This window comes from Hyperolius riggenbachi, chromosome 3 (assembly GCF_040937935.1).
Source record: "Hyperolius riggenbachi isolate aHypRig1 chromosome 3, aHypRig1.pri, whole genome shotgun sequence".
NCBI classification, from domain to species: Eukaryota; Metazoa; Chordata; class Amphibia; order Anura; family Hyperoliidae; genus Hyperolius; species Hyperolius riggenbachi.
The window spans coordinates 198,593,422-198,617,281 of record NC_090648.1 but is presented as its reverse complement, the minus strand read 5'-3'; the positions used below and the strand labels follow the sequence as shown (position 1 = coordinate 198,617,281).

The 23,860-nt window shown below is 43.3% G+C and overlaps 1 long non-coding RNA gene across 1 annotated transcript in view; it reads right to left on the bottom strand.

Moving 5' to 3' along the window:
* Positions 1-4,715, bottom strand: part of LOC137561270 (uncharacterized) — a 41,051-nt gene extending 36,336 nt beyond the window's left edge. Inside the window, exon 1 of the long non-coding RNA XR_011029959.1 lies at positions 4,649-4,715. This is a non-coding gene — a long non-coding RNA (uncharacterized lncRNA). The remainder of the gene's footprint in view (positions 1-4,648) is intronic.
* Between the last annotated feature and the right edge of the window lie 19,145 nt (positions 4,716-23,860).

Genomic DNA, 23,860 nt, shown 5'->3' with positions numbered 1-23,860 from the left:
GCGTCTCAACAACTACTGGACATTATAAAATGCCTCTAGGATCATGGCTTAGTTAGCAATTTGCTTTAATTTTAATAATCAGCAGATACAAAATCCATACATGTTCAAATTCAAATGGGATAAAACTCTGACATGACATTCAATAAAAATGTGTTTTATCTACTTTTACAAATACAGCTATCATATTTGCTGTTATGCACAAGTACTATTCTCTGTCTACAAATTACAAATTCTTAAGTACAGTTTATTTGCTCTGAAAGCTGCCATTGCATGTTATTGCATAGCTTCTGTATTTATATATTAAAATCTATCTACTGATCACTTATCATCTCTTTCTGCTTCTCAGCTCAGTACAGCTCAGTTCCGTCAGTTTGCTAATGTTTATTTAATGTATCTGACAAAGGAATATAAACAAAAGATAATGTTATTATTTCTTCGGATGCAGCCAGAAGCTGCCCACTGAAGCAAGGAGCTTGCCAGTGAAAAACTGAGTGCTGTGTTTAACTGTTTGAATGCTGTTCTGCTACATTTTTTTGTGGTAGTAGATGTTCTGCTGTAAAAAAAATCTTTTAGAGCAAAGAGGTAATGCAGAGTTTCATACCACACTAATTAGCTGCAAATGTAGGTAATAAGCATGAGAAAAATAATAATTTGTCAGCCCCTGTCAAAATGATATCGGCACAGTAAAATCATGAAAACTCTTGAAATTCCTTTCCTAAAAATGTTAACACTAAACTAAAGGGAAATAATTAACACTATAATTTGTGCCTGAACTTTTCATCTGCCAATCTTTACTAAACGTGTTCAGCTATTTTTGTGATTCATCTACCCCTATTGCACTGCATGTTCGGAAGATTCATTTTTTTTCTTTTACATTCAAGCAATCGTTTTGGATTTTTCTATTGATGGAATATCAATGAATAGTTTTTAGAGCTTTTTGTCCATCATCAAGCCATAAATGTGCCTGATGATGAACGTATAACCAGAATCAGCTCTTGGCCTGTGTCTGTTGCTGATGTTTAAGACATATGAGTGCAAAATGTATGGTAACTAAACATCTGGGGCCATATGCAATTCACTTTTTCTCCTGACTTATCTCCTAGGAGATAATTTTTCATCTTCAATTTAAATTTACTTTTTAGCACTTTGCAATGGAAAAAGTACCAAAAAGTAGGTGAAAACGTACTGTCAAAATTATGAGTATTTGTTTGCTTGCTGGTGGTGTAAAAGGCAAGTTGTGAAAATATAACCTAGGAGAAAATTCAGGTGAAAAAGTGAATTGCATATGGCCCCTGGACTCATTGTTGACTTGTTATAGCCTTGTTGACTTGTTATAGCCATTAGTAGTGGAATTTGTCAGCTTGAGAGAACTTCTAGCTATTACTTTGGTGGTAACTATCTATTTGCTGGTATTTTTCCATGGATTGTCACTATATATTTATATATTTTGCATGAAAAAAATGAGCATATTAAAAGGGATAAGCATGTTCCTCGTTGCCCTAAAATACAGTGTGCTGTATAGTACAGTTGGAGAAAATGGGCCAGTATGAGCCCAGCAATTGGTTGAGCAGGATGTTGGAAAAGGTAAGAGTTAAGTTGCTGCAAAATAAGGCAGGGTTTAGGTAGTGATGCCTCTTGCTATGAATTTTTGCTGCTGTGGCAGCTTTATTGGGAGTGATATGTATTTTTATACTGTACTCTTTGTTGGATAACAATGTTGTGTACTGTTTTTTCACTATGATGTTATTTGGTACTGGAGCATTGATTATCTGTTAATATATTTATTTAATAATTATTATTATGAATTATAATTGTACTTGATATTACATGTGAATTACTGTTAATTCTTACTATTATTATTATAATTATTATGAAAGATTGTGCCTAATACTAATTTTTAATTACTGTGATATTAATTATTCATCAAAGCTGTCATGTGATATTAATTGTGTTTGTTTTGCTGTGTTGTGATTTAGTAATGCTATGCCGTTTCTGGGGCATTGCTGTGAACTTTTTTGTGCTCTGGCATGTTCTTGCATATGAGTGGTGCTGAGTAGTGTGTATCATGCCGGTTTGTAAATTATTCGTGCAGTGTGGTGTTTAGTACTATGCTGTGTTCTATTTACTTTTTAATGAATACTGCTGCTGTTTAGTGTTCTTTGCTTTGTTACATGCTCTGTACATGGCTGCGCCTATTTTTATTCTGCATTCTGGGCACAAAAACTAAAATAGGACAGTAAGGCTTCATTAAGTAGAGTTTTTACGTCATATTTAGAGGTTGTCCAGTGCTCCCCTGTAACAATGAGCTGCATTTAACCCATTAGCAGCTCCAAAGTAAATATCCAGCTTGAGATAACACAAGTGAACTGCTTTTGACCTCAGCCAGCAGAACTTGTTGTGCTGTACATTCCTGGAATGCTTTGATGTCTCTCTGCTAGCAGAGGATATGAAAAATGAAAGCTGTTATTGTCTCACACTGCCCTCTAGTGGCAAGTAGCCATAAATACACATTACAACAGTACTAATTAGTAGCAAGGAAATGTAACAAATAAGAAATAAAAAAAGTGCTAAAATAAATTGGCCTGGAGCACTTGCAAGCCTCTAAATAATTTGGCTGCTAAAGGGTTAATAATGGAGTTTAGGATATCTATAAAACAAACAGCAGTTAAGTGCATACTTTTTAATAGTTTTTAATTGTCTCTAACCACTTTCCCTCGAAAAGAGGTTAGGGTAATGTAAAAAGTGCTGAATACTCAAATGCAACTGACATTGAAGGAGTTCCTGGCTCTAGATGTAGTACTTTTACTGGAAAAAAAAGTCTGTGATATGCAATGGTTTCATAACCTGCTCGATTATTAGTGTCTAGTAATTATAAAAAAATAAAAATAAACAATAATAATGACATAATGGGAGCAAGCAGGATAATTTAATCATAAGCAATTACTACGCGAGTCATTAATGTGATGATTTTATCTTTCAAGCAGATTATTGTTCAATATATAACGTTAACATGTGCATATGGTTTTTGCTATATGTTTTAAGATTCAACAAATTTGGTATTTGTCAACATTTCACATGGAAAATATGAAAACTTGATCAAATGTTTAAAGGGACTCCGAGCACCTCTCGTTGGCATGCCTTTAAGCCAGCCGACTTCCAACAAAGTCGTGCTATGACCCCTCTGGAGATGCCTCTTGCAATGGCCATGCCTGTCACTTCTTCTTACTGAGTCACCCTGAGCTGCTTGGTTACTCTGTTGTACTGGTCCAAGCCCTATTTCATACAGCCTTATCAATCCCTCCCATGTACTGATGAGGACCAAAAGTCCGAAACAGGCTGTCTGCATGTGGGTTTGATATGGCTGTGTAAAACTTAAAGCTATAGGCTTGCTATACACCAGCGGTTCTGGATGCTTGCTTGGCTTAACAAGGGAAAAAAGGGATAATTTGCATATTTAGTAGTAGTGCATTGTGAGTAACCACAAATGTTCACTTATAACTGAATTATTGCAAATTTCCTTCTGTTTTAAGAAGGCAATTACACCAAGCTTTGCTTTTTTATTAGGAGGGCTTTTTGGTACCTTTTATCCCCCTATACATTCCTAGTAGTTTGGGTCACCCTGAGCTGCTTGGTTACTCTGTTCTTCTTACTGCTTCATTCAGTGATGCACTTCTCTAACAAAGAAGACAGGGGTGACCCGGAAGTTATAACATAGCCAAGATGGCAGCCACGATTTTTAAATTGAAATCAAGCGAAAACTATTAGGTGTAGAATGGCAATTCAGGCATCAAATGAAAAAGGAGAGTACAAGCTACAGAAAGGTATGCATCTTTAAGTACTTTGCGGTAGTGGTTGTAGTCTCTTTAAAGGCATACCCATGAGAGGTGCTTGGAGTTCCTTTAATAATTTCTATGAAAACTGTTACCCATTACAAGTTTTGCTAACTATGACTTCTCAATCAAGTTGTCTGACAACTGTAAATCCATAAATGGATTAGATTTAGCTTCATATGGGACATACTTGTGCACATAGAGTTCTAAACGTAAAACAAAACAACATATTACTAAAAAGGAGGCAACCTTCTGTTGAGTTTGAAAATACTAATACAATATTTTTACTCACAGAACAACATGTTTTGGCAGTACAGTAACAGCTGCAGGAATCATGGGTAGCCTTTTTATGAAGCAGGTGAGCGCACCTCTAGTGGAGATACAGGGGAGAATAGGGACCACTTTGAGTGCAGAGTACAAATGAGGAGTAAACAGAGCTTGTTTTGATAAAATGGGGCTCTGGGCAAATCATTAGTTTTGGGCCCTATTTAATATATATATATATAATTATGTGGCAAGTACCCCAAATAAAAAAAATGAAGCCAGGTATGTCTTCCAAATTAGAAATTGGGTAGGCATAGGCAATAAGCATGCCCCCAAATAACATAAGTATATATGTATGAACTCCAAATTGCAATCAGAAAGTATGACCCCACAAATGGCATAATTAAGCCTAGTGGACATAAGGTGATTCATGGCAATCTTTAAGGGAAATTGATGATTCTTATTAGTTTTTTCATTGTCATAATTAATTAATGTGCTCAAAATAACATACGTAGGGAGCATAAGCTTATCCCTATCATTGATAGCACTCTCACCTTGAAGCACTAGTTCCAAAGTTTGAATCCCAGCAAGGGGCCGATCTGCATGGACTTTGTTCTCCTTGTGTCTGCGTGTGTTTCCTCTGAACACTCTGATTTCCTCCAAAATACCAAGAATATACAAACATATAAATATAAGATAATTGGCTTCCCGACAAAATTGGCCTCAGACTATTACGGACATATGACTATGCTATGGTAGGTATTAGATTGTGAGCACCTCTGAGAGACAGTCATTGCCAAAAATCAAGTATTTCTCAAAGAAAAGTATTGCAGTAATACATGTTTTGCTATGCATAGGTTTATTCCCGTTCTGTTTATTGGAACAAAACAAAAAAGAGAGGAAAAAAGCAAATTGGACATAATGTCACATAAAATTTCAAAAATGCGCTGAACAAAATTATTGGCACCCTTAACTTAATATTTGGTTGCACACCCTTTGGAAAAACTAACTGAAATCAGTCGCTTCCTAGAACTATCAATAAGCTTCTTACACCTCTCATCTGGAATTTTGTACCACTCTTCCTTTGCAAACTGCTCCAGGTCTCTCCTATTGGAAGGACACCTTTTCCCAACAGCAATTTTAAGATCTCTCCACAGGTGTTCAATGGGATTTAGATCTTAATCCTCAGATTTCATGATGCCTTGCACACATTTAAGTGCCAGAGCCAGCAAAACAACCCCAAAACATGATTGAACCTCCACCATATTTCGCTGTAGGTACTGCGTTCTTTTCTTTGTAGGCCTCATTACATTTTCGGTAAACAGCAGAATGATGTGCTTTACCAAAAAGCTCTATCTTGGTCTCATCCGTCCACAAGATGTTTTCCCAGAAGGATTTTGGCTTACACAAGTACATTTTAGCACACTGTAGTCTTGCTTTTTTATGTTGCTGTGTCAGCAGTGAGGTCCTCTTGAGTCTCCTGCCATAGCCTTTAATTACATTTAAATGTTGATGTATAGTTTGCTTGGACAATAATGCTCCCTGAGTCTGCAGGACAGCTTGAATGTCTTTGGAACTTTTCTGGGGCTGCTTATTCACCATCTGGACTATCCAACATTGCAACCTTTCCTCATTTATGCACCTGCCTAATTTTACATAGTTACATAGTTACATAGTTATTTTGGTTGAAAAAAGACATACGTCCATCGAGTTCAACCAGTATAATTTTGTTTACCGTATATACTCGGATACAAGTCGACCCCGTGTATAAGTCGACCCCCAAATTTGATCCCCAAAAGCTGGTATTTCTCAAAGTCTCAAGTATAAGTCGACCTAGGAAAGTTGATGGCTGCAGGTGGGGACTAGGAGGGGTTACTGGCTCTGCACTTGGGGTCCAGAAGTAATGCCTGCACTTGGGGAACAGGAGAAGTTAATGGTTGTAGTGCATAAAACTCTGCAGCCATTAACTCCTCCTGGTCCCCAGGTGCTGCTTCAGCTTTTCACTGTTCAACTCATTTTGTTCTGCATTCTGTATGCAGAGCGGATATCCTGAGTACTATGGCCAGTTTTCCCTATAAACTCCCCCTCCAGCCGCTATTGTGCCTGCCATTCTCTCTCTCCCCGGGTGGCCCCTCTCTCCCCCGTGTTTAGTGAATGCCCCTCTCTAGCTCTCCCTCCCGCCTCCTCCTAATTATAATTGTGGCCAGTTTTCCCTATAAACTCCCCCTCCCCTTCCAGCCGCTATAGTGCCTGCGGTTCTCTCTCCCCGGGTGGCCCCTCTCCCCTGTGTTCAGTGAATGAATGCAGTGTAGAAAGCTGACATACGTTACCTAATCCACCGCTGCGCGCTGTGTCCTTTGATCTCCTCTTCGCTCATGCCGGCGAGCATATTATAGCGTCTCTCCTGCTTCCAGTACCATGTGACATCGGGAGTCACATGGTACTGAAGCAGGAGAGACGCTATAGTATGCTCGCCGGCATGAGCGAAGAGGAGATCAAAGGACACAGCGCGCAGCGGTGGATTAGGTAACGTATGTCAGCTTTCTACACTGCATTCATTTACTGAACACGGGGGAGAGAGGGGCCACCCGGGGAGAGAGAACGGCAGGCACCATAGTGGCTGGAAGGGGAGGGGGAGTTTATAGGGAAAACTGGCCACAATTATGATTAGGAGGAGGCAGGAAGGAGGGAGAGCTAGAGAGGGGCAGTGCAGTGTAGAGTAGTGAGGAGAAAGGGGCACCCCGACCTCGGCTACAAGTTTGGAAATTTAGGGCTGACGCGACTATAAGTCGACCCCCCCACTTTTAAATTGTGAGTCAGTCCTAAATTTCTCGACTTGTAGCCGAGTATATACGGTAAGCAATTATTGCGCATTTTCTGTAAATCCAATGAACTTAATTTAATTTCTCAAATATCACTGACATTGTATTGATATATTTAACTGACATTTTTTTATCGTAACAACCAACGATTTATACAGGAAAATCATGACGATTAAAGAGGAACGTCAGCATAAACAAACATACTGTCATTACATTACCTTAGTTATGTTAATTAAAATAGATAGGTAATATAATCTCTTACCCAACTTGTTTTAAAAGAACAGGCAAATGTTTGATTTCATGAGGGCAGCCATCTTTTTGGTTGAAAGGAGGAGACAGGGAGCATGAGACACAGTTCCAAGTGTCCTGTGTGCTGATCACCCCTCCCAGGTGCTAGGCAACGTGAATAACAACATAGAAAATCCCATCATGCTTTGCACAGCATCAGGGAAAAAAAGCCCAGGCAGTTCTCTTTGATGGGGTGGAGCTTAGCTTTTGTACAGCTAAAAATAAGGCTTATGTAAGAAAAACAAAGTTCTGATGCTGTGAAACTTTTAAAGAAACACCAAGCCTTGTCAGTGCTGCTTAGTATCTTTTTAGTCTGGAGGTTCACTTTAACAAGGTTGCCCAAACTTTTGCATCCCTATATATATATATATATATATATATATATATATATATATATATATATATATATATATATATATATATATATATATATATATTAGTACTAAGACCATTCTCCTACTGAAGAGCTCCCTTCCACAGAAAATTCCCTAATCCACCAAGATTAAAGGTTCATGACAATAGGCTATACGTTTTTTTTTCTGTTTCAAAACTGAGGTTACAACCAGGGCCGAGCCTGGGCGGGTGCTGCGGGTGCAAGGCACCCAGGCGCCTGCCTCTGAGAGGCGCCGCCCGGCCGCCGCTCTCCCCGTGGCCGAAGCTTGCTCGCTCCCTCTAGCCGCCGGCGCCGCCGCGTCAGACCTCGATCAGGCGGGCGGGCGATAGGACCTAGCACGCCGCACTGATATGCGGAAGTGACATCACTTCCGCATATAGAGCGGGTGCGTCCAGCGCCCTCTCACTGGTCGGGTCGCCCGCTGATTGAGGTCTGAAGCTGCGGAAAGGTGAGGGGAGAGCGGCGGCGGCGGCTAGAGGGGAGGGGAGCGGAGCGCAGCGCAGTGCTCCTGTCACTAACTACCTAAACGGGGACCCTATACCCCCCTGGCTACCTAGACTGGGCACATATACCCCCCTGGCTACCTAGACTGGGCACATATACCCCCCTGGCTACCTAGACTGGGCACATATACCCCCCTGGCTACCTAGACTGGGCACATGGCTACCTAGACTGGGCACATATACCCCCCTGGCTACCTAGACTGGGCACATATACCCCCCTGGCTACCTAGACTGGGCACATATACCCCCCTGGCTACCTAGACTGGGCACATATACCCCCCTGGCTACCTAGACTGGGCACATGGCTACCTAGACTGGGCACATATACCCCCCTGGGTACCTAGACTGGGCACATATACCCCCCTGGCTACCTAGACTGGGCACATATACCCCCCTGGCTACCTAGACTGGGCACATATACCCCCCTGGCTACCTAGACTGGGCACATATACCCCCCTGGCTACCTAGACTGTCCACATATACCCCCTGGCTACCTAAACTGGGCACATATACCCCCCTGGCTACCTAGACTGGGCACATATACCCCCTGGCTACCTAGACTGGGCACATATACCCCCTGGCTACCTAAACTGGGCACATATACCCCCTGGCTACCTAGACTGGGCACATATACCCCCTGGCTACCTAGACTGGGCACATATACCCCCTGGCTACCTAGACTGGGCACATATACCCCCTGGCTACCTAGACTGGGCACATATACCCCCTGGCTACCTAGACTGGGCACATATACCCCCTGGCTACCTAGACTGGGCACATATACCCCCTGGCTACCTAGACTGGGCACATATACCCTCTGGCTACCTAGACTGGGCACATATACCCCCTGGCTACCTAGACTGGGCACATGGCTACCTAGACTGGGCACATATACCCCCCTGGCTACCTAGACTGGGCACATGGCTACCTAGACTGGGCACATATACCCCCCTGGGTACCTAGACTGGGCACATATACCCCCCTGGCTACCTAGACTGGGCACATATACCCCCTGGCTACCTAAACTGGGCACATATACCCCCTGGCTACCTAGACTGGGCACATATACCCCCTGGCTACCTAGACTGGGCACATATACCCTCTGGCTACCTAGACTGGGCACATATACCCCCCTGGCTACCTAGACTGGGCACATGGCTACCTAGACTGGGCACATATACCCCCCTGGCTACCTAGACTGGGCACATGGCTACCTAGACTGGGCACATATACCCCCCTGGGTACCTAGACTGGGCACATATACCCCCCTGGCTACCTAGACTGGGCACATATACCCCCCTGGCTACCTAGACTGGGCACATATACCCCCCTGGCTACCTAGACTGGGCACATATACCCCCTGGCTACCTAGACTGGGCACATATACCCCCCTGGCTACCTAGACTGTCCACATATACCCCCTGGCTACGTAAACTGGGCACATATACCCCCTGGCTACCTAGACTGGGCACATATACCCCCCTGGCTACCTAGACTGGGCACATATACCCCCCTGGCTACCTAGACTGGGCACATATACCCCCTGGCTACCTAAACTGGGCACATATACCCCCTGGCTACCTAGACTGGGCACATATACCCCCTGGCTACCTAGACTGGGCACATATACCCTCTGGCTACCTAGACTGGGCACATATACCCCCTGGCTACCTAGACTGGGCACATATACCCCCTGGCTACATATGCTGGGCACATATACCCCCTGGCTACATATGCTGGGCACATATACCCCCTGGCTACATATGCTGGGCACATATACCCCCTGGCTACCTATGCTGGGCACATATACCCCCTGGCTACCTATGCTGGGCACATATACCCCCTGGCTACCTATGCTGAGCACATATACCCCCTGGCTACCTATGCTGGGCACATATACCCCCTGGCTACCTATGCTGGGCACATATACACCCTGGCTACCTATGCTGGGCACATATACCCCCTGGTTACCTATGCTGGGCACATATACCCCCTGGCTACCTATGCTGGGCACATATACCCCCTGGCTACCTATGCTGGGCACATATACCCCCTGGCTACCTATGCTGGGCACATATACCCCCTGGCTACCTATGCTGGGCACATATACCCCCTGGCTACCTATGCTGGGCACATATACCCCCTGGCTACCTATGCTGGGCACATATACCCCCTGGCTACCTATGCTGGGCACATATACCCCCTGGCTACATATGCTGGGCACATATACCCCCTGGCTACATATGCTGGGCACATATACCCCTGCCTTCATATACTGGGGACATATACCCCTGCCTACATATACTGGGCACATATACCCCTGCCTACATATACTGGGGACATATATCCCTGGCTATATATTCTGGGGACACTGGCTGTTTGTCATTATGTGCATTTACTGGTTAAAATCTGTCTCTTATTATGTGCATTTGCTGGTGAAAAGCTGTGTCTTCTGTGCATTTGCTGGTGAAAAGCTGTCTCTTCTGTGCATTTGCTGGTGAAAAGCTGTCTCTTCTGTGCATTTGCTGGTGAAAAGCGGTCTCTTGTTATGTGCACTTACTGGTGAAAAGCGGTCTCTTGTTATGTGCATTTACATGGGGAAAAGCGGTCTCTTGTTATGTGCATTTACATGGGGAAAAGCGGTCTCTTGTTATGTGCATTTACATGGGGAAAAGCGGTCTCTTGTTATGTGCATTTACATGGGGAAAAGCGGTCTCTTGTTATGTGCATTTACATGGGGAAAAGCGGTCTCTTGTTATGTGCATTTACATAGTTACATAGTTACTTTGGTTGAAAAAAGACATACGTCCATCGAGTTCAACCAGTACAAAGTACAACTCCACCCTGCTCCCTCACATATCCCTGTTGATCCAGAGGAAGGCGAAAAAACCCTGAGCTCTGATTATATTATATTGCTGTTGTTTGTAAAGTGTGTGTGTTGCTGCTTTGATATCTGGGGCTTGTGCATAGCGATTCATCAGATATCTAACAGCAAGTGCTTGTTTTAAAAGTACAATTTTTTTTTTCTCTGTTTGCAGCAGGCTGTCAATCAGCTAGGGGGAGGGATTAGCTGTAACACGAGGTATTTGGACAGCTTCAGGTCTCAGTACTGAGCTTGCTCAGTCTGTGGCTTGCTCACTAAGTGGCTTCGACACAAGTGGCATAGGCGTTAAAAAACAGGCGTTAGAACACAGGCACAAAGAGAGAAGGGAGAGGAAACAGGTAAGGACTAAAAAAAAAAAAAAAAAAAAACCTTCAACCAATATTGCGGTTTTTTTGCATTGGTTAGGATGTGCTAACACGTTGTGGTGTAGTCTTTAAGTTTTGAGGACTCCACCCCAGCTTCACTCACTCCCCCTCCCCTCCTCCCCCCCACCCCAACTTTACTCACTCCCCCTCCTCCACCCCAACTTACTCACTCCCCCTCCTCCACCCCTCCCCCTCTTCCACCCCAGCTACACTTACTCCCGAACGTCACTCACTCTCCCGTTTCATCTTTTACCACCATAGTTTACTTTAAATAAATTTTCCCCACACAATAGTCATCATGTTGGACAATGCAGTACAGTGTACATCCTGCAGCATGTATGCATGCCTTGATCAGCGGATTGAGGGTGTTTACTGTTGCCCTGGATGTGTGCGTGTTGCTCGGTTAGAGGCGGAAGTCGCAGAGCTAAATAAGCATCTCGCAACACTGAGACGCATACACAACATGGAGATGAGCTTGGATCTCACGATCCAGACACTTGATGGAACCCTTGAAGATGAGGTGGGTGGAGTAAAGCCGGAGCAAGAAGCAGAGGTAGCCGCTAGTTGGGTCACAGTTAGAAGGGGTAGGGGAAAAAGTGGCAGGGAGGCTAGTCCCGAGTTGTCCCTCACTAATAAGTATGCTTGTTTGCGTAATATTGGTGAGGACGACTCTGGAGTAGCAATGCTGCAGCAGGATGTGCTCCTTAGCAACCAAGGGGCAGACTGCTGTAACGAGAAAGGGAATAGGAGTGCAGCTAAGGCTAGACAGGTACTGGTGGTAGGGGATTCAATTATTAGGCGCACAGACAGGGTAATCTGTCGAAGAAACCGTGAATGCCGTACAGTCTGTTGCCTCCCGGGTGCTCGGGTTCGGCATATAGCGGAAAGAATTGACAGATTATTGGGTGGGGCTGGGGAAGACCCGGCTGTCATGGTACACATTGGCACCAATGACAAAGTTAGTGGGAGATGGAAGGTCCTCAAAAATGATTTTCAGGTACTTGGAGATAAACTTAAAGCAAGGACCTCCAAGGTGGTGTTCTCTGAAATACTGCCAGTGCCACGTGCTACATCTGAGAGACAGAGGGAGCTTAGGGAGTTAAATAAGTGGCTGAGAAATTGGTGTAGGAAGGAAGGGTTTGGGTTCCTGGAGAACTGGGCAGACTTTGCAGTCGGCTACAGGTTCTACAGCAGGGACGGGCTGCACCTTAATGGGGAGGGTGCAGCTGCATTGGGGGAGAAGATGGCTAAACGGTTGGAGGAGATTTTAAACTAGGATCTGGGGGGAGGCGGGAGGATAAAGTCTCAACATATAGACAAGATAAGGTAAAAAGACAGTGGGAGCCTAACATTATGGGGGGTGGAGAGGGGGGTGGGGACAGTGTAAAGATTAAGGAGGTTGGTAAAACTTCAAGTAGCCCATTTCAGGTAAACAAAATTGGTAAATGTGGTGGTAAAAATATAAAGTGCATGATAACCAATGCTCGGAGCCTTGCAAATAAAATAGATGAACTAGAGTTCATTCTGAATGACAAAGGCTATGACATTGTGGGAATAACCGAGACATGGATGGATGAAAGTCATGACTGGATAGCCAATTTAAAAGGATACAATGTGTTCAGGAGGGATAGAACAGGGAAAAAAGGTGGAGGGGTTTGTCTCTTTGTTAAGAATTCTTTTACAGCTGTCCTCAACGATGAGATGGAGGAAGATTGCGAAGATGTGGAGTCCGTTTGGGTAAATATTCATGGTGGAAATAAAAGTTGCCAATTGCTTATTGGGGTATGCTACAGACCACCCCATATTAATGAAGCTGCAGAACTGCAATTACTACAGCAAATTGAAAAAGCGGCAAGTAAAAATGAGGTCATAGTTATGGGCGACTTCAACTTTCCAGACATTGACTGGGGTATTGAGGCTACCCATTCTGGTAAAAGCAGCAGATTTCTGGCAGCACTACAGGACAATTACTTGACTCAAATGGTAACGGAACCAACTAGGGGGAATGCGTTACTGGATCTGATCATTTCGAATAGACCAGATAATGTATCAAATGTGCAGGTTCAAGAACATTTGGGAAATAGTGATCACAACATGATAACGTTTGATCTGGTGACTGATAGGCCACGGGGCAGCGGGACCACTAAAACTATGAATTTTAGAAAAGCAAAGTTCAATCAAATTAGGCAGGCACTAAGTTTGGTGAACTGGGATAATGTACTACAAGGGGAGGACACTGAAGGGAAATGGCAAGCTTTTAAACGTATTCTCAATCAATATTGTAGTATGTATATCCCATATGGAAACAAAATGTCTAGGAATAAAAAAAGGCCTCTATGGATGAATAGAAAGGTTATAGATAAAATGAAGAGGAAAAAGAATGCCTATAAGGTCCTAAAACAGGAGGGGTCCGAGGCTGCACTCAGCAATTACAAGGAGTGCAATAAAAATTGTAAAAAAGAAATTAGGCTAGCAAAGATCGAAGCTGAAAATCAAATCGCTAGGGATATCAAATCTAACCCAAAAAAGTTTTACAAGTACATCAACTCTAAAAAAAGAAAGGTTGACTGTATAGGACTCCTAAAGGATGAAGGTGGAAACTTAATGGTGGATGACCAAGGTAAGGCAGAGTTATTAAATGCTTTCTTTGCTTCTGTCTTTACAAAGGAAACAGCACTGTTGCAAATTACAGAGGCGGATGAGTCTCAATCTTCTAACTGTAATATTAAATACTTAACGCAGGAAGAAGTAAAGGCAAGACTAAATAAATTAAAAATAGACAAGGCACCTGGCCCGGATGGCATGCATCCTCGGGTCCTAAGGGAATTAAGTTCAGTTATAGATAAACCCCTTTATCTTATCTTTTGTGACTCTCTTGCAACTGGCAGAGTCCCAGTGGATTGGCGTACAGCCCACGTTTTCCCATTATTTAAGAAGGGCAAAAAATCAGATCCAGGAAATTATAGACCTGTAAGCTTAACATCAGTTGTATGCAAACTATTTGAGGGGTTACTAAGAGATACTATACATGACTTCATAGTAGAAAATAATCTTATTTCTCAGCATCAACATGGGTTTACTAAAGACAGGTCCTGTTTGACTAACATGCTCAGCTTTTATGAGGTAGTGAATGCTAATATGGATATTGGGAATGCTGTAGATGTGATATACTTAGACTTTGCTAAGGCATTCGACACTGTTCCCCACAAAAGTCTGGTGCAAAAGATGAGGATGCAAGGACTGGGGAAGAGTCTGTGTGCTTGGATAGGGAACTGGCTAATGGACAGAAAACAAAGAGTTGTGGTCAATGGATCATACTCAAAATGGGAGACTGTTAGCAGTGGGGTCCCACAGGGGTCTGTACTGGGTCCAGTGCTCTTCAATTTATTTATTAATGACCTAGTGGATACAGTAGTGAGCAATGTTGCTATTTTTGCAGATGATACAAAATTGTGCAGAATCATCAACTCTAAGGAAGATAGTGTTATATTGCAACAGGATCTGGATAGGATGGCTATATGGGCACATACATGGCAGATGAAATTCAATGTTGACAAATGTAAAGTCATGCATTTTGGTCGTACCAATGGTCTAACACCATACAAAATAAATGGGATACAGTTGGGGACATCAAACTTGGAGAAGGACTTAGGAGTACTCATCGACAACAAGTTAAATAATCGTACTCAATGCCAAGCCGCTGCAGCTAAAGCTAACAAAATTTTGGGATGCATTAAAAGGGAAATAAAAACTCGAGATGCTAGCATAATATTGCCCCTGTTTAACTCTCTAGTAAGGCCACATCTGGAATATGGAATTCAGTTCTGGGCACCACATTACAAAAAAGATATTGCAGTTTTAGAGCAGGTGCAGAGACGAGCAACAAAATTGATACGTGGGATGGAAGGTCTCACTTACCAAGAAAGGTTAGATAAACTGGGTTTATTTAGTCTAGAGAAAAGACGCCTTAGAGGAGATCTAATTAACATGTATAAATACATCAGAGGGCAATATAATAGCTTGGCGGATGAGCTTTTTGTCCCTAGGCCTTCTCAAAGGACTAGAGGACATGATCTGCGCATGGAGGAAAAACGTTTTAGCCATTTATTTAGGAAAGGGTTCTTTACAGTAAGAGTGATTAAGATGTGGAATGCATTGCCACAGGAAGTCGTTATGGCAAACTCTATACCTGCATTTAAAGGGGGCTTAGATGCTTTCCTTGCGTTGAATGACATCCATGGCTACAATTACTAGGTAATGCCAATGATGTTGATCCAGGGATTTTATCTGATTGCCATCTGGAGTCGGGAAGGAATTTTTACCTTGTAAGGGTTTTTTCGCCTTCCTCTGGATCAACAGGGATATGTGAGGGAGCAGGGTGGAGTTGTACTTTGTACTGGTTGAACTCGATGGACGTATGTCTTTTTTCAACCAAAGTAACTATGTAACTATGTAACTATGGGGAAAAGCTGTCTCTTATGTGCATTTAGTGGGGGAATTTTGTCAGTAAAAATAATCTTTTGTCAGTAAATTTTTAGGTATTTGTCAGTAAAAATAACGTGAAAGGGTGGCAACCCTGGCAGGCTGCGTGGCACAACGGGAAAGATACAGGCAGCCCACCTTGGGCTTGGCAGGGGGGAGGAGCCGACGTCAGCGAGCGAGAGTAGGGTGGCCGCAGGCAGCCATAAATACGCAGTGTGTGACTGCGGCGCACTCGCAGAGCCTCTCAGCCTGAGTCAGTTCAGAGACTAGCAGACTCGCAGGAAGCCAAAGCCAGCCAGGAGCAAGCCCATGGAAGAGGGGTAGGAATGGGGTATCACATGCATGCGTAAAGAGGTGGAAGGTGTGGGTGTGATTAGGCAGGACATGGGTGTGGTTATGTAGTTGGGCGCGGTTAATTTAACCACTCCCATAGGCGCCAGAGGAAATCTTGCACCCAGGTGCCAGGCACCCCAGGCTCACCCCTGGTTACAACCTATACATATAACAGTTCTTGATAATAGTATTAGTCTGACAAATCTTCAAAAGCATATCAGAAATGCTAAGAAATATCTATTATCTATTATTTATTTGTAACTAAGCAATGTCTCATGAGTAAGCTAAATAGACCTTATCTGCAAAGCCAGGTATATAAGGGTTCACTTGGTGTTTGATGCACACACCCTTTTTGCAAAATGAAATTAATTGTAATTAATCCAGGATGCAATTGACAGGTGAGTGGTTAGCGAGGGGACCGTGTGGGAGATGTGCCTACACGGGGCGTCCCTGTGAACGATGCAATTCATGATTGCGTCCAACCGAAGCCTCCCACCTGAATGCTAATTTATGTAATTCCTGCTAGATTTGGTACAGCAGGCAAGGGGTGTATGACAGAACACCTGATTGGCTGACTTGCGTCTGCTGGCCAGATAGAGGCAGGACATTGCTCTAGGTGGAAGTTAGCAATTGTGTTTGTTGCAGTTGGCATTCAGTTTAGAGGTGGTGGGGTGAGTTCCCTGGAGGTGAGAGGTCCAGGGCTTGCCCACACTTCCCTCTAGGTATCGCATGGTGGTTTGGGGGCCCCAGCTAGTGAGAGATACCTGGGGCCCCGGCCATCATGCCGACCAGTGTTTGTGATTGTAATTAATCCACCTCAACTGTATTTTACAATCTTTGGTTTTGTTATATTTTTATAATGTAATTGTCCTAGTTTTGTGGTAACAAACTTATATGGCTCTTCTAAAATGTTTTAATGCATGTTCATAACGATCTGTTACCAACTGTTTTTTATATGCTTCTTAATCTCAATAAAAAAGATTGAATACAAAGAAAAAGACAGCAACATCAAGTTTCCCACATAACATATTTAGTCAGTTTGTACCACAAATAACTTAAAGAGGCACTGCAGCGAAAAACTGTAAAATTTAAAATATGTGCAAACATATACAAATAAGAAGTACATTTTTTCCAGAGTAAAATGAGCGATACATTACTTTTCTCCTATGTTGCTGTCACTTACAGGAGGTAGTAGAAATCTGACAGAAGCGATTGGTTTTGGACTAGTCCATCTCTTTATAGGGGATTCTCAGGGATATATTTATTTTCAAAAAGCACTTAGTGAATGGCAGTTGCTCTGTCCAACTGCCAAAAAACTGTGTAGGGAGCAGGGAAGCTGGCCAGCATCATTGTTTAAGTCCTTTTTCAGAAATATTTTTATCAAGAATAAAAGCCTTGCTGAGAATCCCCTATGAAGAGATGGACTAGTCCAAAACCTGTCACTTCTGTCAGATTTCTACTGCCTACTGTAAGTGACAGCATTATAGGAGAAAAGTAATTTATGGCTCATTTTCCTTGTTACCACTCTTTGCAAAATGTGAGTTTTGGCTAAGGTCAAAGTTTCGAACAGAGAGGCAGGTTTACGGTGATCTCCCCTCTACCCTTTCTCTTCTCTCCCCGTCCCATTCCCTCACCTTGAGCGGTGGGAATGGAAGAGAAATAGGAGGGCTTGTCTCTTCCTGCCTGAAATTTTTACTTTAGCCAAAAGTCAACTTTTTAACCACTTGATGACCCAGCCTTTATCCCCCCCCCCCCTTAAGGACCAGCGCTGTATTTGCTGATCTGTGCTGGGTGGGCTCTACAGCCCCCAGCACAGATCAAACACCAGGCAGAGCGACCAGATCGCCCCCTTTTTTCCCCACTAGGGGGATGATGTGCTGGGGGGGTCTGATCGCTCCTGCCTGCGTGTGGCTGGCGGGAGGGCACCTCAAAGCCCCCTCCACCGCAGGATTCCCCCTCTCCCTCTCCTCCCTCCCTTCCCCGGAGATCCGAGGCTGCACAGGAATGGATCTGTCCTGTGCAGCCTCTAACAGGCTCCTGCCTGTCATGTGACAGCGATCCCCGGCCGCTGATTGGCCGGGGATCGCTGATCCAGTACAACGCTGCTACTGTTAGCAGCGTTGTACAAATGTAAACAAAGCGGATTATTTCCGCTTGTGTTTACATTTAGCCTGCGAGCTGCGATCGGCAGCCCGCAGGCTATTCACGCAGCCCCCCGCCGTGAATTGACAGGAAGCAGCCGCTTGCGCGAGCGGCTGCTTCCTGAATTAATTAGCCTGCAGCTGGCGACGCAGATCTGCGTCGCTGGTCCTGCAGCTGCCACTTTGCCAACGCGCGGTATGAGTGCGCGGTCGGCAAGTGGTTAAAGTAGGGATTACAGAGACTGTGGGGAATGAGGAGAGGGATACAGCGATACATGGATCTAGCAAGTATATACCTCTGTGCTTAACTTAAAGAGACTCCGTAACAAAAATTGCATCCTGTTTTTTATCATCCTACATGTTCCAAAAGCTATTCTAATGTGTTCTGGCTAACTGCAGCACTTTCTACTATGACAGTCTCTGTAATAAATCAATGTATCTTTCCCCTGTCAGACTTGTCGGCCTGTGTCTGGAAGGCTGCCAAGTTCTTCAGTGTTGTGGTTCTGCTATGAACTCACCCTTTCTGGCCCCTCTATGCACACTGCCTGTGTGTTATTTAGATAAGAGAGAAGAGAGAAGCTGCTCTAATCAGCTGGATAAATCGTCCTCTGAGCTGGCTGGGCTTTCACATACTGAGGAATTACAAACAAGGGCAAAGCTGTTTGCAGGAAGAAAAGAGCAGCCTGAAACTTCAGTGCATGGGGGAAAGAAACACACAAATGATCTCTTGAGATTCAAAAGGAATGCTGTATACAGCCTGCTTATGTATGGATGTATTTTCTATGTGTGAACATACTGTACATCAACCTACTTCCTGTTTTGGTGGCCATTTTGTTTGTTTACAAACAAACTTTTTAAAACTGTTTTAACCACTTTTAATGCGGCGAGGAGCGGCGAAATTGTGACAGAGGGTAATAGGAGATGTCCCCTAACGCACTGGTATGTTTACTTTTGAGCGATTTTAACAATACAGATTCTCTTTAAGTAGCCTTCCTTGGGTGAGGTGGCCTTTAAGGCAATAAGTGATTGGTGTGCAGCTTGCAGAAAGGACACAGCAAGTTAGAGTGTGCCCAGGAACATATACTGCACAAATGTCACATATGGAGACTAAGTGATGGGTTCAGGTACACTATAACATGTGCTGTGATGTCATTGTGACATCACAAAAATATATTCCTTACGTACACTTACTGACTGACTGCCAAACCTAGCTGAACTACATCTGAAAGTTAAAGGGGGTCATATTAGTGATAGAAATAACTTGAAATTTACATTAACGTAATAATACGTACTTAAATTATTTTGAAGGTGCTTTTTCTACCTACTTTTTTGATACTTTTTCATTCTAAAGTGCTGAAAAGTTAATTTAAAAAGAAGTTGAAAAAAATATCTCTTATGAAAAAACTCAGGTGAAAAAGTTAATTGCATATTGGTCTGTATGTTGTATGTTGTTAAACCTTTTTCTAGAAAGAACTAACCTAAGCAACTGGAGATTTGTGAGTACTTTCAAATACATAAACATGCTGATTGGCATTTTAGTTTAATTATTATACAGTGATGAAAGCAATAACTGCCACCCTAATAAATCTGATCGCCCTTTCATAAATGTGGCAGTACACAATTGGTCATAAGATTTTAAAAAGTATAGAACAAAAAAAAGTGGTTTTGTTTTGCCCTCTGTCTCTTTAGAAGTACACCCATACATGGCAAGGCCCCACTGGAATCCACAATGTCACTCTCTTGATCTTTACAGCTTAACATAAGTAGACTTTACTGGGGAAAAAAAACTATTGAATCTCAGTGGCAGAGATATAAGCTATTAGCTGCGAAATGTTTATTGGCTTTATCTGGATCTGTAAGCTGCTACCTAAAGCAATGCTGTTTCAAAAATATGTTTTTAACAATTTAGTTTAATTTGAGTTGACATCTAATTTAAAACGTACTTGCATACTTTTTTGTCTGGCAAAACACACCCTGTAAAATAAATCCATTTTGAGCATTGTATGCAACAATCAGACTGTGCAAGAGTGCAGAAACAAGCAATTCTTTTTGAAAATTACTTTCCACTCAATAGACAATCATTACTTTTTCTGTAGAGCAAAATGAGCAAAGCTTTCACATTTGCCCTGCTAACACCCTATAACAGTGATGGCTAACCTTGGCACTCCAGCTGTGGTGGAACTACCAGTCCCATGAGGCATTTAAATACACTGTCAGCTCTAAGCATAACTCGGGGAGGCAGAGGCATGATGGGATTTGTAGTTTTGTCGCAGCTGGAGTGCCAAGGTTAGCTATCACTGCCCTATAATCACAAATCACCAACATTTCTTTAAAGTTGCAGTTACACTTTTCTTCTTAATTTAATCAGCCCACTTATAGCGTTTGGTCCTACATACAGTTTTTTTACCTTTTGCATTTATGGAAGGTTAGGCTTAGTGGTTAAGGGTTTCTCATGTTTTAAATGTTCAATTTGTAAAAATTTTAAAGATCCTAACATTGAGATTGGCATATTTGAGTTAGGCAAACTACTTAAAGTAAACTAAACATATATTTTGGTTTTTTTTTCAGAAAAAATCCATCTTTGATTAATCTTTATAGGATGTTAAAGAAGAAAACATATGCATATGGAGCACATTAAAAATTACTATAATTTTCAACAAATTCATGTCTTTTAAAACCGCTACTAATATTGGGATTGATTCAGAAACATAGCAGTAAGCAGGGCTACCCCACACATACTTTACGGGTGGGTACTGCAGCTTTCCGCATGCCTAACTTATTCAAACATTGGAGACTTAGTTCACATGTGAGCTGATGCATTAGCAACACGTATGTTCTGAAGCTGGCTGAGCATACTTCCTTGCCACTTATTTGGATTTATTGCTGATCACAGCAGATGTGAACAGGTATGTCAGCCCACTGCAAGCCCTCTCCGAGCAAGTGATAAACAGTTGAGAAGAAGAGCTAAAAGTGGACAGATCTCCTCCAGATACTCTTCAAGCAAGGGCCCATATGAAATTAACTTTTTCTCCAGGTGATATTTTCAAAACGTGTCAACCACCAGCAACCAAGAAAATACTTAAAATAGTACTTTTTCAACTAATTTTTGGTACTTTTTCCATTACAAAGTGCTGAAAACTTACTGTAAACAGAATATTAAAAATTATAACCAGGGCCGGATTTGTGGGCAGGCCCCCAAGGCATGGGACTAGGGCGCCAGAATTAACCTTACTCCATGGGGCGGATGACAGGTTAACTGTACCTGTCCCCCACCATAAATAAAAGCAGCTCCGCTAGTCCACAGCTAGGCATCTCGCTTTGCTGCGTGTGCCTACATTGTCTGTGTTGCAGGCGGTTCAGCTGGTGGAAGTCAGCCGCCCGGATACGATCAGTGCTGGAACAAGCAGTGGAAGCTGTGAGGGGGCTGGAGAGAGCCTGCAGCTGCAGCAGACTCTCTCTTTCATTCCAGCTGAGTCCCGACTCCACTGGGTGGCCTGGCCAGCTGCAAATCAGTTACCCAGGCAGTAGCTCAGCGGCTGAACACAACAGCGGCCACATTGGATAAGCCCGCTGTCAATCAAGGCACGTGACCGCCCATGATGTCAGCCGCTGAGCCCAGTGCTCAGCATGTCCACCGCGGGACTTTGTCAGCTACAGGGACTACTGTTTATAAGGCGCTCTATCCCGCCCCAATCAACTATCCTCTTCCCCCTTCCCTTATGCACTTCCCCTTCTGCTGACTTCGAATTTGGGTGCCAGGGCCTGATTAACAGCCTGCAATAGCTGCAGCTGCTCTAACGTAGGTAGGACTCCAGCTTCACTTGGTGAGTCCCACGTTGCAGTCCCTTCACCCTGCATGGATCAGGGGCTTCTCTCTGTAACTTTCCCTCCTTAGTCAGCTCACTGTTGCTTTGCTCTCTCACTCTCCTTTCTACACTCTCCTGCCTGAGTCTGTGTTTTGTCATGTGACGCTGGCCAGTGTACCGATGATTGTACACCAGCTGGGGTTCTGCACAGCTCGATGTTCCCCGCTGATCCTTATCCTCTCACAGGTAATTATATGGCTTGCTCACTGCTCTTATGAGCAGTCTCCATCTTACTTTTGTGTTGTCCTGGGGTCCTGCATAGCTTTGTTCAGTCTTCTTATCTAATTTTCACTTAGCACCTTATTGGTATTTTCATTTCCCCATCTTTTCAAAGCACAGACACTTTTTTCTCCCTTCCCTGGAACAATTCCTCCCCATACAGTGTCATTCTTCTCATCCAGTGTCATTCTCCTCCCATCCAGTGTCACCCTCTTCTCCACCTAGTGTCCTTCCCAGCAGCATACAGCCTCACCCTCCCCATTTAGCAGTTTCATCCCACCAGCACCCAGTGGGGAAATATTTGCTGCATTTCATATATGTGGGTAATGTATGTGCACTTAACATGCATGCTGCATTTCATGTGTGAGGGTAACGGTTAATGCATTTTAACATGCGTGGGAGATAATGTTTGTCTCATACATGAAATGGACCATTTGCTGCATTTCATGTATGGGAAGTAACGTTTGCCTCATTGCATGTGTCGAGGGAATCATTTGATGCATTTTGTGTGTCGGCATTAACAGTTGTTGCATTTCATGTGTCGGAGCTAATGGTTGTTGCATTTCATTTGTCTGAGCTAATGGTTGTTGCATTTCATGTGTCAGAGCTAATGGTTGTTGCATTTCATGTGTCGGAGCTAATGGTTGTTACATTTCATGTGTCGGAGCTAATGGTTGTTGCATTTCATGTGTCGGAGCTAATGGTTGTTGCATTTCATGTGTCAGAGCTAATGGTTTTTGCATTTCATGTGTCGGAGGCAATGGTTGTTGCATTTCATGTGTCGGAGGCAATGGTTGTTGCATTTCATGTGTCGGAGGCATAGGTTGTTGTATTTCATGTGTCGGAGGCAATGGTTGTTGCATTTCATGTGTTGTCAGCAACGGTGGTTGTGATGTGATATAATCCTACCATATTATTATGCATTTATACAGCTCTGGCATCTCCTAAAGCACATTACAGTGTACATAGTCATGTCACTGACTGTCCGCAGAGGAGCTCACAATGTAATCCCCACCATATTCATAATCTAATGCCCTACATATTATTATGTATGTATATAGCACTGACATCTTTTGCAGCATTTTACAGAGTACATAGTCATGTCACTGACTGTCCTCAGAGGAGCTCACAATCTAATCCTACTATAGTCATGACCATGGCACAGGACTAGCCAGAGGGGGCGCAAAAACTCTTTGTCCCCAGGCACTGAAAACCATAGCTAAGTCTCGAAGAGTGTGAAGGGGATGGCGAGGTGTCATGGTGCCGCTGGGGCTGAGGAATAGACCAGAACCCTCGGCGCAGGTACAACACAGATTGTCCCCTTTCCCCCTGAAAAAAAAATTCTGCTGGGCACAACCTCCAGGGTGTCTTGACCTGGTGTGCATGTGGTGTATGGACTATTTGTTTAACTGGAACTCTGATGGGAGAAAAAGGCCGTAATGCTAGGTACACACAATGCAATTTTCTTA